The 11846-nt window shown below is 32.6% G+C and overlaps 1 protein-coding gene across 4 annotated transcripts in view; it reads right to left on the reverse strand.

Moving 5' to 3' along the window:
* Positions 1-6087, reverse strand: part of LOC150095701 (uncharacterized) — a 336276-nt gene extending 330189 nt beyond the window's left edge. For 2 of the 4 annotated variants that reach the window (XM_090409978.1, XM_090409975.1), the window contains exon 1: positions 5809-6087. The gene's annotated coding sequence lies outside the window, so the exon portion shown is untranslated. Of the gene's footprint in view, positions 1-5007; positions 5026-5532; positions 5649-5808 lie in introns of those variants that run through there. The other 2 variants (XM_090409976.1, XM_090409977.1) reach the window with 2 other exon arrangements.
* Between the last annotated feature and the right edge of the window lie 5759 nt (positions 6088-11846).

Genomic DNA, 11846 nt, shown 5'->3' on the forward strand with positions numbered 1-11846 from the left:
ATTTTTATTAATTTTATTTAATTTTTACTAGCATGATATACTGATATGCATGACACTACTCACATATCTATACTGGCATGCATAGATATATTATGCACTATGTGCAACATTATTAATTCTTATGACATCTGCATTACAACCTTGGCATCACTTCCAGGTCTGGTTCCAACTGATGAGACCCCAATATAAAGGTCAAAACTGGTGTGAATAATGGCCCTTCCCATAATGCATAGCATTATACATGTCCATAAGGATATGTGCATTGCATTATGGGATACTAAGGCAATTGATGTGAAGTTATTGGCCTCTATATAGAAGTAGCCCAGTCATGAAGTTTCTTCATGTGCAAACTTTGCTTACACTTGGATAAAGGATGAAACCAAAAATATAAATTTATCTAATTTATAGCTTTAATAAATTAGATAAATATATTAAATTTCAGCATTAAAAAGAAAATTTAGCTTATTTTATTAGAACTTTCTCAAAATAATAAATGTGGGTTGGCAACCCTACTCAAGTCTGCTCACTGTCAAAGATAATATACTAACAGTGTGTTTTCATCAGTATTAACACAGCAGTGGAATGGGTGGTTTTCAGTTTGGTGCAAAGCAAACATGATGACATTAACAAACTTAAATTCATGGGAAGTTAAGTTATCATGGATACAAACTGAATAAAGATGTGTAACTCCAGGTAGTGATATTGCAGGAATAAGAGAACCAAAGGCTTATATGGGAACTGAGGTAAATGAAAAGGTGCATAGCATATTACAGAACCTTAATGCGAATACAGCTGTGGGATTGGATGGTATACCAGATTGAGTTTTACATGAAGGGATGAATTGTCAGTGGCCTTGATTAAGAGGTTGCCAGATTCTGCTGTGGGTGCCATGACTATGAATGGGTTCAATGCAAAATATGATAGATACTGCACAAATGTTGGATAATTCTTGACATGATCTTTAAGGCCTCCCTTGATGAATCTTAGAGAACTCCTTGGAGTTCCCATGATAATAATAATTATTATTATGTAACATCTCCAGGGAGCCCAAAGACTCATCAAGGAAGGGCATCTATTCTAGAACTCTCTATTCCACCACCTACACCAACACAATCTATCACCCACCACAAGTATTTTCAGAGACAATAACAAACACCCATGTCAGGATTGGAACCTGCAGCCTTTTGGCTGGGGAGCAGATACGCTACTAACCACTCGGCCAAGGACTGTTATAATAATAACTTCAATGTTTTTCTTTTTTTTGTAATAATGACAGCTAATAAATAAAAAATGTAAATTACTTCCTTTTTTTTTTGCCCTAAAATCACCCCTTTCCAAGACTAAGATTGTTAAAGCCAACCCAACTGCTGTTCAGAAAGCATTTGCTTTTCTGGCTTAGAGGGAACACTCAGTATGGTGTCTGTCAGGGAAGGATATTTTTACTACACAAGTTCATTTTCATTCTAGTTGTCTCTAATTACTCCATTTTCACTAAATTCAGTACACTGACTTTGTTTGTGTACTTTATTCCATTAGCAATTAAATAAATCATAAGAAATATACATTATATTACATTACAATGTGAAATAAATATACATATATTACAAAAATCCACAGACTTATAGAAAATGTCTCCTGCCTGTAGAATATCATTCTGAACTGTAAACTCATTCACAACATACTGAAGCAATGCATTACCTATCAACCAAATTAGACAGATTATTGAAGTAATATTATATTTGCTTCAATAACCATTATCACTTGTGTTCTCATTTAATCAATGAAGAAATACTGAACATATGTATGCTATTGAATCACATGAAAAATAAAAAAACAATAAGAATCTGATACCAGAAGTGCAGGAACAAAAAAAGTAAATTAAAAAAAAAAAACTCGCTTATTAAGATCTTAGAAAATGTATGAGGGGGGGGGAGTACTAAAAAAAATAATAATAACACTTTCATCTATCATTTCATGTAGTCCTGTGAAAAAGCCCATTTAACAGGATTAGAATGTCAACATTGTATTTATCTGCTAACATGAAAAAGGTGAAGCAACGCAAAGTGCCTGCATTATTGATAGACTATTTGTAAATAAAAATTCATTCCACAAAACAATCAGGAAGCTTTATGTACTTGTACTAAAACTATGCAGTAAAGACCAAGTTCAATTTATAAAGCTCGCAATTTGTGATAAACACAATGAATAAAATATTCTGTTATTATTTATTTTATACGTGACACTGTTGGATCCTAATTCTTCTCAATCTATACTTTGGATCTGACATTTAGTTATTATGATGTTCTTAACCTAAAAAATAGTTGCTAGTTGATTTCTAATACAAATATAGAGAAAATTTATATTTATAGACTGCGCCACTATATCTGGATTAGTTCAAGAATTGAAGATAAATCAACCCTCAACTATTACTCCTTAAAATATATACTGGCCAAGTATATTTAACTTACTTAATTCACCCGCTTTGGTTCGAATATTTTATGAATGGTGCAGTAAAAGAGATTCAGGCAAAATACAACTTTTGATTAACAAAAACAAACATTTAATTTTAGAATCATAAATTTTACACTTAAATTCAAATCAGTAATTAAGATATCACAAACATTTTAACTTCTGATAAATTCAATCATACAACTCAGACAATGATAAATCTGTTATCTCTAAAATACAGTCTTCTCACAGTTCTTTAAGTTCCAAATACGACAAAAATTTCAGTAACACCTCTTTACAAACACTTTTAATTTTACACTTCAGTTAATTCTCCGCAATAGTTACTGTTAGTATAAGGAAATTCTGGGATGACGCTTACACACTTCTCTGCAAAGGAATATTAATGGTTGGAATAATCTTACCGAAAATCTTTTTTCTTCATCTACTTATACGTAAACACTTTTTATAACTGTAAACACTTAAACAGTATATGGCACTCATTAAAATAATTCTTCTAAGTAATAACTGAATTAATCATCGGTCACAATACACATAAACAAACGTTGTTGCATAAAGTACTACCGATCACTCATGAAATAAGGCAACACACAATAATTCCTTAACTTGAGGTTTTATATGCACAGTTGTTCATTTTTCCGGCATTTAATTAATTCTTTAGACACTACAATTCCAAACACAGCTATCGGTAAACTTCAATTTTACAGCCTCTACTTGTCTCTAGGCTTTACTTCAAGGTTCCATATGTCCTTGAAAGGTCGGCCCTGAAATTGAATCTCAACTCTAATATCGCTGTCTATTTAGTAGTCACTCAGCTGTCTTCCGTAGCTATAATTGTTATTCTACAACTTATTAGCTAACCGCCTCTCAACTAGTAGACTTTATTTAGCTGCTTGAGTGACTTGCCAACTCGCTATTATCGCACTGTGATTCCCGAATGCTCAGATTCCAACCTAATGCCAATCCTCTCCTTTCTCTCTCTAATCTATTTCTTAATTAAATAATAATTTCCACATTCATCGCTTATATATCCCTTCTTCGCGCCTAAATTATTCTCGTGATTTCTTTCTAAAACTCTTTTCAATAAACCTTCTCCTCACGTGGTGTTCCAAAACGTGCAAGCTATCTAACATACATTTCCATGACAACAAACAAAACATAAGAAAATTGAGGTATTGCATAACGCTAAACTTATACCAACAGGAATAAATAGAGAATATTTACATTTCAAATAATGCACAGTTAAATTATCAAATACAAATTCTTATAATATTAACATAGCAATAAATAAAATAAACTTAATAATATTTAAATACAGAGTCTACTACTATTATTATATATCTTTAATTAATTATTATTAGAACTTCAAAGAAAAATACATGAATAATAAATCTTAAGCAAGGGACTAACAAATAATATATAAACAAGTCTTGCTTAGTATATGGTAGATTATGTTAAATGTGAATGAAGAACAAAAACATACAAAATAATTTCATTCACAGTTTAACAACACCTCTATAGAGTCCAGACTCATCAAGAGAGGCTACCTACTCAACAACCATCTTCACCATTTAATCCACTAATTACACCAAACCACCACTACCATCATCATCATCTACACTAACGCCATCTACTGCCCACCACCACTTTTTGCCTGTAAATTATATGTGTTCTGAAGGCTGATTTGTATGTATGCAGAATGAAAAACCCGAGTTCCGAGAGGGAAAATCCTGTCCTTTCTCTACGAGATTGGTACCTCGCCTTCAACTGAAAAATTCTCATATGCAGATTCCTATTGTCATCACAAGAATCAAACTTAAGCCTTTTCCAATAAAAGAGCAATACATACCATACTTCTTCCACACATCCAACTATAATGAATAAATTTTTGTCAAACTGTTATGCAATATTTTTTCCATAATGAATTGGTTTATTCTTAAGACTTCAATAATATAAATTAAGTAATGAATTTCTGACCTTGGTTTTGAATAACACTGAACAAAACCATCTCATAAAACAGGAAACAAAGAACGCCTTTCAAAGATATACACAATATTCTCATGCATGTTAAATTTAAGTACTATCTAGAATTTTAATGAAGCTAATATTCAATTATTGATAAATATCGATTTTGAGCAAATACTAATGAGTGCAGCCCTGCTTCAGCCTACATTATACAGAAATAAACTTTAATTCCTCATTTATTTCGTAGCATATAAACACGTCAACTAAGCTTGAAAAGAGAAGGGGTATAGAATAGTACATCTGAGAGAAACTTGTTTGTACTTAAAGCAAAAGCAAGTTTCGCTCTCAAGTATCCCAGGGATAATCAGTAGTAGATTCACATTCACCATATACCACTTTTTGATATCTGTCTGTCAACTATTTGCTTTTCTCTCTCTCTTAAAACATCCACCTGAATAAAACTTAACTGTTAGGAATGGCCAATGTTTCATATGTTCAGAAAACTACTCTTTAAATAGGAGGAACACAAAAATATAAACTACACGTGCATTTCAGAATGGGGTTTAATAAGATTACCTTGCCACTCTGACACACGAGTAATTCCAAAGTAACTCCGTGTACTGTTTATACTCGGGTCCCGCGATGAGTCTCAGGACTCCACGGAGATGCCGTAAAATAATAAATGGAATGTAGGTATTATTTCTGGGAAATTCCCATGTTATTCCTCTTTAAAAAAATATTATTTTTAAGGCTATTTCTACCTGTTTTCGTTTAGTAGTTTAAATAAGGGACACTCCTAAACGAAAACAGGCAGAAATAGCAGTAAAAATAATAATGTAATGTTTCTACCTTATTCCACCCCTCCTTTTTTTCCCACATGCATTTTCCAATTCCGTGGTGCAATTTCATGGAAATGAAATCCTATAATGCTTGCGGAATAAATAAATATATATATTTACACAAACAGAAAAACCGGAAGAGATCAAAGATTTTTTAGTTCTTTCGTCACTTTTAATCAATCACATATTCTCTCAAACATATATTACTAATTTAAACCGATGCATCTATATATATAAAATAAAAAAAAAAAACATCGAATACCCAGAAAGAGACGCAAGCAAACAAGTACACTCCCTCCACATCTGTTAAATCGTACCACTATAAAAACCTAGCTCACTAATGACGCAGAAAAATATATTCAAAATATAGAAGACACGATTACCCGCCTCGCTTCCCCAAACAAAAATTTAAGAATGTTCCAGTGGATATCATTATCATTTCAGTATTACATAATACCAGAATATTTGATACTGACAACTAAATATAGATCATAAATTTAACAAAATACTAAGAGTTGCTAAAATTTAATAATATTACCATAATCCAAACGATTTATTCCCTTACAAAACTGTTCACTTTTTCAAAAGTTAAACCCAAAATATAATTCTAGGGAACGATTCCGGAAGTGTAGTAATTTATCATTTCAAAAAACACAACTGAAAAATTACATATCATCAGTGCTGGATTGGTAATAACTGTCCAGTGTTACTCACAACACGGCATATACTTTAAATTTTCACTGCTTATTTTAGATAAAGTGTGATTAATTTAAAAAGAAAAAAAAAAATGGTTAGGCACCGTTACTACGGAATACTAGATGTGCCTAACGTAAACATCCGGTTTGCTGTAAACACCACCACGAGTTGCACACCTAAAGTAAAAATTGTGTGATGGACTTAAAAACCAGTCTTTATAATATAATAAATAAAATAATTAAATGAATAAATAAAATATAAACGAATAAATAAAATAATAAACGAATAAATAAAATAATAAATAAATAAATAAAATAATAATAATAAATTAATTAATATTATAATTATTAATTTTAATAATTATAAAGGCGGCTCAAATGTGCCGCCATCTCGGCACATTTGAGCCGTCTCTCTTAACTGTGTACCGCTTAATTAGTGATAGACTTGGGCCATCTATCTCTGATTGGTACCAGTGGAGATTGAACTGCCCACTCAGTCTCCAAAAGTTAAATAGGGCTAAATGGCCTCGCCTACTCCCCGTATACGGAAATAAAAAGGCGTTACCTGATTTTTTTTTGTTTTTATAATTATTAAAAAGAACCTCCATGGATCTCTTGCAATGAGTCTTTTGACTCATTGCAGGAGGTCCAACTGTTATACACACACACACTTCATCGTACCGCACCTTAAATATGTCATATGGATTATTGTGCATAGATGGTGACGAGGATATGTTGGAAAGGGTACAGAGAAGATTCACAAAGGTAGTAGTCAGTGATCTTTGGAATGTGGAGTACGAGGACAGATTGAGAGAATGTAAGTTGCAGAACCTCGTGAATAGGCGGAAGAGGGAGGAGGATATGATTGCGACATAAACTGGTCAAGGGTTGTTATCAGAGGCGAAGCTCGGGAGGAATGGAGGGGGAGGTCTGCCCCAGGTGGCACATTGAACTTTTGCAGTTAATTCTAAAATACGGTATCGAGAACTCATTCCCAAATATTGTAATACTACTGCGAATTTTCTTCATAATTGCTGTAGGTGTTGTAGTTGTGAGAGGAGTTTTTCTAAATAAAATGAATTAAGAATTACGTACATTACTATGAAATAGACTTCGCCAATGTCATCGACGATTTTCCTAACAGAAAAGCAAGAAAAATAACTTTTTAGAATGTTGAAATTAAAGTTTTACTTCAAAAATAAACATAGTGTTTTAATTTATTTCCCTATACGTCGTTTTGACTTTTTGTAGTCTTTTCGGTGTGTATTGAGAGGGGCGGAAAATTCAGGGACAGCCCTGGGCTGCAAAAGCTCTAGCTACACCACTGCATGGAAGAGATTTTTCATAGATTTGGAGAGGGGAGTAGAACAAGAGGCCACTGCTGGAAACTGTATAAGGAGGGTGTGAGCAAAGGAGTGAGAAGAAGGTTGTTTGCATGGATGATGGTTGGTACATGTGTTGTGGATGTGGACACATTGAATCAGTTTAAGACGCGGTTGGATGAACATTGTATACAATAGTGAGTACCTCCCACGATGAATCTCTGACTCTATGGAGGTCGGGTGTTGATAATAATAATAATATATTCACTCTCTCTGCGCTCACCACACTCTCGGGCAATGTATTACAATCACTCACCACACTCCGTGCGAATAATCTGCTTCTCATCTCTTAGATCACGCTCTTTTTATACAGATTCCATGGATGACCTCTTGTTCTCTCCCTATCTTCACCAATTCTATGCAAAACATCATCATCATCATGCGTACCAAGGATTGAGGCCTACCATGGCCTGTTCCGGCCTTAGAAATCATCGTTTATGAGGACGTCCTGATTTTCTTTTTATTAATGGCTTGTACTTTAAGGCTTGTTTTGGTAATCTTTCTGTTTTCATTCTTTGAACGTGCTCAATCCATTTATGTTTATATTTTTTAATTTTTTCTATTACTGATTTTTGGTTTAATTCTTTCATAATTTCTTTGTTTCTTTTGTGATCAAATAGAGTATACGTTGCAGTTTTTCTCATAAATTTCATTTCTGCTGTTATTAATCTTTGTTTGTCTTTTTGTTTTATTGTCTAGATTTCGCTTCCATACATTAGATTGGTAGGGCTAATGTATGTAAACTTTTAGTCTGGTTTGTTTTTGAACTAGGTTTGGTTTAAATATAGAGTTAATTACACTTGTTATTTTTAAATATTTTGCAATTTTTACGTTTATATCTTTTTCATTTTCATATGTGATCATACATCCTAGGTAGTTAAATGAATTCACCTGTTCTAAGATCTTGTTATCTATTACTATTATAGTTCTTGCTGGATCTTGTCCTTTAAAGGCCATTGTTTTTTATTTTTCTGTTGATATTATCACACCATAATCTTTAGCTCTCTCATTTAGATCTAAAATAGCTTTCTGTAACTTAAGTATAAAGAGCTAATAAGCTCTTTATACTTTTCTGTAAGTTATCTTCAGAATTTGTGATTATTATTTAGTCGTCGGCAAAAAGGAAAGTGTTTAAGTTCACTGTAGGAGAAAGTTTAATTCATTGGTGTAAATTTTTATTCCATTTTATTATTATTTCATTTAAGTAGATATTAAAAAGAGTTGCTGAGAGGGGACATCCCTGTCGGACCCCTTGGTTTAGCTCTCTCGTATATGATAGCTCGTGATTTAATGTTATTTGTATTTGATTATTTTCATATATATACTTGTGATAGCTTTTAGGATAATATTTGTATTTGTCTTTCTTTTAATATGTTAAATAATGTTTCTTTTAACTTTGTCAAATGCTTTTTCAAAGTCAATAAATGCAATATGTGTTTCTAAATTGTATTCTCTTCTTTTCTCTATTATTAATTTTAGGCAACAGACCGGGTCTATACATGATCGTCCTTTTCTAAATCCATTTTGTACTTCTAAAATACAGTTTTCATAATATTTCATTAGTTTCTATTTAATTTCATTAGTGTCTATTTAAGATTCTGCTATATATTTTGTAACAGGAATTTAGGGTCATCTCTATTACCTTTTTTAAAGATAGGAATCACAATTGCTTTTTTCCATTCTATTGAGGGATACCAGTTGAATAAATTTTATTTAAAAATGATAAGAGTCCTCCTTTGAATCTTGTTCCTGGGTATTTATATAGTTCTGAACCTAGCTTATCTTCTCCAGGTGATTTTCCGTTTCTTGTTTCTTTCAGGCTGATTTCTAATTCTTCTTTAATTATTTCCTTTTCATTTTCGTTAATTGTTTGCCAGTTGTCTTTTTAAAAATATTTCTCTGTTCACAATTCTGTGTAGTAATTTAGAAATTCATCTAATTTCAATTCGGTGCTTAATTTTATGTTTTCTTTGGTATCTGCATTTAAGTGTTGCAAAACTTATAAGTGCTCACAGACTATGCAAACCATCCCCCACATTAATATGGTAATAACCTCTTAGCAGTTTATGTCTCGATCATATCCCATCTCCTCCACCAATTTCTGCAAATTGCATTTTCCCAATCTGTCTCCATGCTCAACATTCCAAACAGCAGAAATTACCTTAGTCAATTATCTTTGAACCATTTCCAATACATTTTCGTCTTTCTGAAAACCAGGGGACCAAATCTGTGCACAGTAATCCATATGTTGTCTGATCAAAACCTTATACGAGTACAAGGGAACCATAAAATCCTACAAGTCAGTGACTTCCACATCATTCCTATTATCAGCTGCACTGTCCCACAATTTTAACAATATGATCCTGAAATTTTAGGACTTTGTCCGCGACGACTCTCAGTTTTCTCATCTCCTTTAATTCTTCGGAGATATTTCCAACAAATAACAAGAATAATGATATATTAACGACCATTCTTCATTTTGCAGGTAAATCTCCTAATATAATCTTTATACAGCCAAAATGCTTTGGTTCCTTTACATGCATCTTTAATTAATTAATATTTAATTATTAATTAATTAATACCTTGATTAATTAACTATTAATTAATCAAGATAAATATAGTCCAAGAATTTAAATACAATTATCCGTTAATTTCAGTTTGATTTCATCTGAATTTGTCATAAACAGGGTTTTAGTGAGATTACTCTTTCAACCTTTTCCTACTTTATCAAAGTGATTTATAATTTCATAAGTTGCTTTATTTTTTGCTATATCTGCAAAATGTGATTTTTATTTTTCTGCTGAAGCAAATTTGATAGTTTTCCCCACGAGGGGTTCTTAAAGACCAGTTCTAATGTAGCAGAAAACAATTTGGCTGATGCACAATCTCCCTCCCATACTCCTCTCTCAATACTTCTTTATACAGTGATGAAATTTGGATATTACTCCAATAGAGTCAAGATAATCAACCATAGAACTACACTATTTCAGATAACAACATATGATGTTATTTTTAGCTAACCGGAGATGGCAGCATTCATGAAGAAGGATATTCTATAGGATAGAGACAGATATAATAAATAATGACCACGAGAATTAGGAATAGCTGGCCCATAACCAGGGGCGTCCCGGCACAGTGTGCAATATGTGCGATGCACACAAGCGCCAGGATAGTAAAGGTGCCACAGATGCTCTAAACATATTATTATTATTATTATTATTATTATTCCTGACAACTCCAAGGAGTCCGAAGACTCATCGCGGGAGGACACCTGCAACTGTCTCAACTGATACAATTGACTCAATCACTACACCGAACCTCTGCTACGAATCATCTCCATCAACGCCATCTACCGCCCACCACCACAACTAGTATTTTTTGTCTGTAAATTGCATGTATTCTGAAGGGCCGAATTGTCTGTATGTGGGATGAAAAACCAGAGTTTCAGGGATGAAAAAACCTTGCTACCTCCGTATGAGATCGGCTTACTCACCTTCGATTTTCAATCGAAGGTGAGTTATATATAAGAAAATCTGCTGCAGTTTTTAACTTTATTCTATATTCTGCTGTTACAGTGTACATACTGTATCATAAGTTTTTGTAATTAGACATAGGACAGTAAAATGCAGTGCATTAATATGTTATTACTGATGCACTGCATTTTACTGTCCTATGTCTAATTACAAAAACTTATGAAGAACAAGAAGTAAATTTAAATTTTAACTAAGATCTAAGGTAAGTTATTCATTCTTTTCTCGTACATTTAACGTAAAATATCTCTTAATTTTTAATTTTGTTAAGGAGATAACACTTCAGTAATGTCCTAGGATTTGTGTAAAGAGTCAGTGACATAGTAAAAATAAAAGAACACTGCTAAACGAAAGTAGGTTATATTAGCCATTAAAATAATAAATCTCAATGTGTTACAAATAGACGAACTGAAAAGATAAATCCAGCCGACTATGGTCCGTTTTTAGACACAGAAAATGTATATCAAGGAGAGAGAGTGGAAGCCCTTTTAATGAGTTTAGATAAAAGTTAAGTTCCAGAAAGAGACATAACAGTTTAAGGTGAAATATTTGTCCATCTATGTTGAGTTCTGTAGCCAAGTTTTCAAACGAATAAATTTCAAAGCTCCTGTATTAAAAGTTTGGGGATGCTGAATCCTGAAATGTGCAATTCAGACTGTTTTTACAGTATAATGCCACTTGCTGTAAATTTTCCTAACGTTATTGAAGAAAATAGTTGTGAAGAGCTTGATAGAGCATGGCAATTATTGAAGACTGTGGAAGCATAGAAAAAAGGCCAAGAATTCATGGTTTTTTGGAATAAAGTTTTTGGAATAAAAAATGCTGTAGGAGAACAAATATTTCCTAATTTAACAGCATTAGTTAAAGCTGTACTATCTCTTTCTCATATTTATCAGCAGCAACTGAAAGAATATTTTCAGCAGTGACAATAAATAAGATTAAATAAGAAATCAACTATGAACTCCCTTG

This window comes from Typopeltis vanoorti, chromosome 20 (assembly GCF_054136105.1).
Source record: "Typopeltis vanoorti isolate ZY-2024b chromosome 20, IOZ_Tvanoo_1.0, whole genome shotgun sequence".
In the NCBI taxonomy this organism is placed as follows: Eukaryota; Metazoa; Arthropoda; class Arachnida; order Uropygi; family Thelyphonidae; genus Typopeltis; species Typopeltis vanoorti.